The sequence below is a fragment of the Penaeus chinensis genome, chromosome 14 (assembly GCF_019202785.1).
Source record: "Penaeus chinensis breed Huanghai No. 1 chromosome 14, ASM1920278v2, whole genome shotgun sequence".
NCBI lineage: Eukaryota > Metazoa > Arthropoda > Malacostraca > Decapoda > Penaeidae > Penaeus > Penaeus chinensis.
In genome coordinates, this window is record NC_061832.1 from 5,630,486 (window position 1) to 5,637,195 (window position 6,710).

Genomic DNA, 6,710 nt, shown 5'->3' on the forward strand with positions numbered 1-6,710 from the left:
TCGTTCTTAGATGGTATAGAGGCGGGAGAATATGTCCGGCTGAGTGAGGAAGCACGTATGAGTCTTGATACATGAGTGTCTTCGTGAGTCTCCATGAGTCTGGACCACGTGTGAATCATAGTGAAGGAATTACCACACGTGAGTCTTTAAATACTTACATACCACACATACTAATTCAAGAACCATTTCTTCGAGTCGTAGCCATGGTTGGATGAAGTTATAACAGAGGCTTGCGTCTAGACTTGTGGATCGCAGCCAGCGCGGGGAGGGGAGAAGCATTGCAGGTTTGGGAGGGGACAGTGGCAGCCGACGATACGGAGAAGTTATTTCATATTTGTACCTACGGGAATGTAGATTTCGGGGTAGGGTGACCTCTTTATAGTGTTCGTCGTGTCTAAAGTTTTTTTTTTCCTTCAGATTTTCATCTGTATTGCAATATTTATATTCATCCTCGTTTCCTTTAGCCCAAATGATACTGCAGTATCGATCTCGGTCTTTATCTCTACCGATCTTCCTCCACCATTCCTCCTTTTTATTTTCACCTTGTCTCCCCCCACCATCGCGCTATTCTTGAATCGACGTGTTGAATCGATCCTGAAGGACTCGCTGAACCAAGCCTGTTCACTATCGCCGGGCTGAACTGTCACTGAACATGAACAAAAACGCAATAGTCCAGCCGACCCGGGCTGACGTGCCTGCGTGTCAACGGTGCTTATCGTGTATTTCCCCTGTTTTTCATGCAGGGAATGGGGAGAGAATGAGAGATAGAAGAAAGAGAAGGAAAGTGAGGAAGGAAAAGGGAAGGACTGAGAGATTATTAGTGGAACAAGAGGAGAGAAGGATTGAGAACGGATGGAAATGAGAGAGTGAAACAATTGAACAAAAGAGGAGGGAATGGAAGAGATGAAGGAATGAGAACGGAGGGAAAGGGGAGGGAAACGATAGGGAAGAGATGGGGGGAAGTGATGGAGAAGGTGAGAAAGAAGAGAGAAAGGGAAACAGTTGAACAGGGGGGATAGAAGGAAGGAAGGAAGGAATAAGAGGGGAAGGAAAAGGTAGAGAGGCATTAGGGTAATGGAAGAGGGAATGGACGTATGGGGGAGAATTTTCCTTGATTGCCTTTGGTTGTCAGATACCCCGGATCAGTTTGTTTGATACGCGTGTGTGTCATTAGGTAGCTTTCAGGTAGAGAAATAGATTTTAAAAATTATTTCCCCTTCTTTTTGGTGTGTTCCCGTGATTTGATTTATTTATAGCGATGCCCCCCTTTTTTAGATTGTTATATTTATAACCCATATCCAATTTTGTTTTCAAGGCACCGTGTTTGGGACCTTTTCATATTTACTATTTGTAGTCGTCACACACACACCCTTAATAAGACGACGATAACGAGGCTCCTTTTGCTCCGGTAATCAGATTAAACGTGACCCGAATGCGGGGCGAGAAGGTCCGGAAAAGGAGGAACTGACCTTCGCGTCCGTCACTGCATGGGAGCTTTAATTTGAGGGGGGGGGGGGGGAAGGTGGTGCGGATGGATAAACTCTACGGACGTGTTACCCACGTTTCATTTACTCGGATTGGCTGTTTCTACCTTTTCATTTCTTTTCTCTCCCGCTTACAGTCACCCTTTCTCTTTTATCTTTTCTTCTCTCTTCTGTTTTCTCTCTTTTATCTTTTCTTCTCTCTTCTGTTTTCTCTCTACCTTTCTCTCTCTCTCTCTCTCTCTCTCTCTCTCTCTCTCTCTCTCTCTCTCTCTCTCTCTCTCTCTCTCTCTCTCTCTCTCTCTCTCTCTCTCTCTCTCTCTCTCTCTCCCTCTCTCCCCCTTTTTCCCCCTCTCTGTCTCTCTCTCCTCCTTCCCTCCCTCCCTCCCTCGCTCTCTCCCTCGCTCTCTCCCTCGCTCTCTCCTCCCTGTTTCTCTCCAAAGTCGTTCGTAAGCGGATTCATTCAGATCCAGTATCTCTAATGAGGTTGAGCATGGAGATCCTATTTTTGGTGGTCTTTTCTTCTGTTCCTTAACTTGCTTCCGTAGACTTTCCTTTCTTCCTCCTCTTTGATCTTCCTACTTTATTATGTGTTTATTTCCTTCCTCCACTCTCTCATTTTGCTCCTTTTTCTCTTTCTCGTGTGCCTCCCTCTCCTCCTCCGTCTTCATTCTCGTTTCCTCCTCCTCCTCATTCTCATGCTCAGTCTTTGTTACTTCTCTTTCCTCCTCCTGGCTCTCCTCTTGTTCTCCTTGTTTCCCTCTCAAGCCTCCTATATTTCTTGCCTCTTAACCTTCCCCTCCTTTTTTTTCTCTCTCCCTTCCTTGTTTTCCCAGTTTTCTCTTTTCACATCACCTGACCCTCCTGGAACTTTGCAGCTCATTCGGGGAATAAGCAGAAACACAAGAACGTTCTTTTCTTTTTCCTCTTGTCCTCCTCCTCCATCTTCTTCGTCTCCTCCGCCTTCTATTTCTTCCTTTTTTTCGTTTCCCGTGTTTTTTTTGTGTTTTTTTTCAGGAATGATCCTGCAGAATACGGAAAGCGTGTATAAAGGAAAGTGAAGAAAATTTGAAAAGTGCAAACACACGTGTTTTCTTTGCCTTCTGTGATGAGGAATTGTTTGTTTTATTTATCACTAACCGCTAAGTATCGCGGTTAGTGATTCATTGATTCTTATTGTAATTAAAATGTTGCCGGTAGTCTTGGGAAATGAAAGCGTATATATTATCTCTCAATCATGTTTTCCCTTATTTTCTCTCACCCCCCCTTAGTCCCATTCTTTATTGTATCCATATAAACTTTTCATTTTGTCCAGTATTCTTGTTTTCATTATCGGAATAACTATCGTTAGGCCATCGTTAGGTAAGAACAAGCAATTGTAGAAATTATTGCTAGTTAAAGTAGCAGAAGCATTACCGAATGGAGGAGAACGAAACAACGGGAAGCCCGACGCGTCACTAAGCGACGCCGGAATGATCGCGATTCTGGGAATTTCCAACCCCTCCCCCCCCCCCACTTCTCCTTCCCCACCTCACATACGCCCCCGATCCCCATCTACCATGCCCCCCCCCCCCTCCGCCCCTCCGCCCCCCGTCTACCATCTCCCCGCCCCTCCTCCCCCCCGTCTACCATCTCCCCGCCCCTTCCTCCCTCCGTACTCCCTCCCCGCCCCCCCTACCACTACTCCCCACTATTTACTCCTACGCTTCCCCCCCTCCCCCCCACATCCACCCACATTGTGTCAGGTCGAGCGGTAGACAGCTCGTGGGCGTGGGTTTCAGGTGACTGGTCGTGGGCGTGGGCGAGGATGATGAATGGATTGGCAAAGGGTCTGGTGATTATGCTGACGTCATTGTTTGAGATGGGTCTTGGGGGCGGATTTTCCTACGAAATTTAAACTCTTTGAGTAAATAAGGAATTAAAACTAATTGGGAAGAGTGCGGCGTTGGACGTTTAAACTTGGCAAATATGAAATTCTGTATTAGATTTTTGAAAATAGGATTAAAACACTTGAAGGATGGTATAAGGCGCGGAAGAAAATATATTACGTGCATACGGTTGAACACTAAGCCTTATGACAAGCTGTTTCTTAAGTTGATTTTAGTATGGTGTTGTACTATCACGCTTTACCGTTGATCTCATTTAAAAAGTTGATATGTGTTTAAATAGTGGGTTGTCCATGAGCCTTTTTAGATTAGCGGGAATACTTGGTACTACTAGCACATCTAAAGATCTCTCTCTCTCTGTCTCTCTCTGTCTCTCTCTGTCTCTCTCTGTCTCTCTCTGTCTCTCTCTGTCTCTCTCTCACTCTCTCTCACTCTCTCTCACTCTCTCTCACTCTCTTTCACTCTCTCTCACTCTCTCTCTCTCTCTCTCTCTCTCTCTCTCTCTCTCTCTCTCTCTCTCTCTCTCTCTCTCTCTCTCTCTCTCTCTCTCCCACTCTCCCACTCTCCCACTCTCTCACTCTCTCACTCTCTCACTCTCTCACTCTCTCACTCTCTCACTCTCTCACTCTCTCTCTCTCTCTCTCTCTCTCTCTCTCTCTCTCTCTCTCTCTCTCTCTCTCTCTCTCTCTCTCCCACTCTCTCACTCTCTCACTCTCTCACTCTCTCACTCTCACTCTCTCTCACTCTCACTCTCTCACTCTCTCTCTCTTCTCTCTCTCTCTCTCTCTCTCTCTCTCTCTCTCTCTCTCTCTCTCTCTCTCTCTCTCTCTCTCTCTCTCTCTCTCTCTCTCTCTCTCTCACTCTCTCACTCTCACTCTCTTTTTCCCCTCTCCTCTCCTTTAGTGTTAGGGGGAAATACTAACGAATGAGTGAGTAAACGTGCCATCGCACTTGTGGTTTTGGAATAGAAGGGCGTACATTCTATCAAACTCATATGGACTATTAAAAGAGTCCCTTAACTTTTTCAGTGTTTCAGCACGCGTCACAAATTAATTTCTCTCCATCCCCCTCTCCCCTTTCGGTGCCCCTTCCTCTCCCCCTCTTTCTTCTCTCCGTCCTCTTCTTTTTCTCCCTCTCTCTCTCCCTTTTCATTCTTCCTCTCCACCTTACCCCTACCCTACCCCCTCTCGTATCCCCTCCCCCTCTCCCTTCCCTCTCCCTTCCCTCTCCCTTCCCTCTCCCTTCCCTCTCCCTTCCCCTTCTCAGGTCTTGCATTTCTGTAAACTCCATAATCTTCCGCTGCAATCTCAAGGATCTGGAGCAATATTGCTGAGTCTGCAAGAAGATAGAGCCCCTTCTAGTTGCAATAATGGGGGTAGTGACGGACGCCTATTGCACCGGGGCTGTAAAGAAGGGACGGGGGCGGGGGGCGTAGGGCGGGGGAGGGGCATGATTAGGGGAAAATGAGGAGTGGGGGGGAGATTAGGGAAAAAAAAAACAGTGGGTGGAGAAGAGGGAGAAAGGGAGTGGAATATGCGTGCATAGGAGGATAGAGGGGGAAGGAGGGGGAGTGCGAATAGACGGATAGGTGAAGGGATGGGGGAAGGGAGAAAGGGTAAAGGAAAGGTAGACAGGGAAGGAAAAGAACACGCAAGGGGAGAGGAAGCAAACGAGAGATGAATAGAAGATGATGATGATGATGATAGTGCTGGCGGGGTGGCGAAGTATGTACAAAGAAATGATTATACCCCGTGTGGGAGAAGATTAAAGAGAGCTTTATATAAACTTCTCGTGTTTTGTTATTGTTTTTTTTTTTTTTCTTGCGTTTTAATCTAAGGGAAAAGTCCTCTTTAATCGTCCTCTTTAAAAGAAACTTCCTGAAGAAGGAATTCGATGGGAAAGCAGAAGGAAGAGATAAAGAAAGAAAGAAAGAAAAAAGACATGAAGAGACGGAGAAAGAGAAAGAGAGAGAAAGAGAACCGTCATCTCTCAGCAATGCAAAGGGGGGCGAAGGAGAAAACAAAGACGAATTAGAGTTGGAGAGAAAAACGTGAGGGAGAGACTGCCTCGTCAGCGCCATCACTCTTAGCGCGGGAAGTACCAGACTAGCGAAATCTCTAGTGAAAGCGTCGCTGCTTTACAAGCGCTGTGTCTGTAGGCATATTTTTTGTGTTTGTTTGTGCTTGTCCCCTCTCGCGGGCTTGTGTGTGTGTGTGTGTGTGTTTTGTGTGTGTGTGTGTGTTTTGTGTGTGTGTGTGTTTTGTGTGTGCATCTTCGCCAGCGTTTGTTCCGGAAACTCCCACGCGGAATGACGGATTAGATAATCATCATTAGAGAGCGGAGATAAATGCAGTTGCGTTCGGCCCGGGAGATTAGGTTAATAAAGCCGCCGCTGCCGCCTCATAAGCTTAAAGCCGCAGTTCTAGTGAAGCTTGAAAGCCTCGGGTCAAGCCAGGTCACTGTTTTTTTTTTTTTTTTTTTCTTTTTTTTCTTGGCTGTTTGGTGTCGATTTTAGTGGCCGAGTTTGGAATGAAATAAAAGCGAAATAAAAGATTCTGCCATTTCGAACGACAGCTGGGGACTTTCCACAGATGGTGGCGCTTGGAAAGAGACTTGGAGGGTGCTCTCTCTCTCTCTCTCTCTCTCTCTCTCTCTCTCTCTCTCTCTCTCTCTCTCTCTCTCTCTCTCTCTCTCTCTCTCTCTCTCTCTCTCTCTCTCTCTCTCCCTCCCTCCCTCCCTCCCTCCCTCCACTTCTCTTTTATTTGTTATCTTTATTTCATTCTTTCTTTCTCCTTCCCTTCCCCCTCTCCCTCCTTCCCTTCTCCCCAACACGCTAAAACATATCCAGGCACAGATATTGATAATTGAACAGACGCATAGGCCACAGATGCAAAATCAGTGGTAGAGGAATCTAAAATAGAAAAAGAAACGGTAACAGACACCGTTAGGTTTAACGAACACACACACGCACACACACACACACACACACACACACACACGCACACGCACACGCACACGCACACGCACACGCACACGCACACGCACACACACACACACACACACACACACACACACACACACACACACACACACACACACACACACACACACACACACACACACGCACACGCACACGCACACGCACACGCACACGCACACACACAGGGAAAGAGACAGACGGAAAGAGACAGACGGATAGTTCGAGAGGAGCAAGAGGCGCATCGGGCGGCGGAGGACCAGCCTGGACACCAGCAACAAGGGATCCCGTAGCATATGGATCCCCAGAGGCGAAGGAGCTTTCCCTCCTCCGTTAAAGGGATCCTCGGCAATAGGGCCCATGAGG